Genomic DNA, 671 nt, shown 5'->3' with positions numbered 1-671 from the left:
AACCACCACCGCCCCCGTAACCACCACCGCCCCCTCCTCCATATCCACCACCACCATAACCCCCTCCACGACGCCCGTAGCTCATGATGCTGGCAACAAAAATGGATGTCCTGAAAAAAAGAGAGCACACATATTTTATATTATAGATCTATATAATGTGGCTATTTTCACATTTCACCAGTTTGTTTCTTTTAATTTATAAATATTTACTCAATAATACAGAGCTAAAAATACAAGCATTTAAAGACAAAGAACCTATTCAAGTATTCTCGTTTTTAAAAAGTCAGGACTAAAATCAAACTGAGTAGGAAAATTAAAGACTGACACAGTTCAAATCTAGCAGACCCAGATCAAAAGTAAGAGATGTTCTGACTCTGAAGACTTGATGCTCTGTTTTACCACAAAGGTCAGGCAGCAAACAATCTTCCAGTTTTAAATTAATTAAAATCATACACAAGACTGATCGATAGTTTTTTAATACAATTACAATGTCATTCGAAATTGTTCTCAGTTTGTCTAGTTTTACTAGATTTCTAGATCTAGATCTACATTTAAGTGTTTTACGGCACTCGCAACACAATAATAGGTCATATATAAGTGCCAAAGTAGATCTAATCTAGAGATAACTAGATATCTAGAATCTAGTTAACAGTTCCATACACAATAGATCT

The sequence above is a fragment of the Aplysia californica genome, unplaced genomic scaffold (genome assembly GCF_000002075.1).
Source record: "Aplysia californica isolate F4 #8 unplaced genomic scaffold, AplCal3.0 scaffold00509, whole genome shotgun sequence".
Taxonomy (NCBI): domain Eukaryota; kingdom Metazoa; phylum Mollusca; class Gastropoda; order Aplysiida; family Aplysiidae; genus Aplysia; species Aplysia californica.
Note: the sequence above shows the minus strand (reverse complement) of the source record.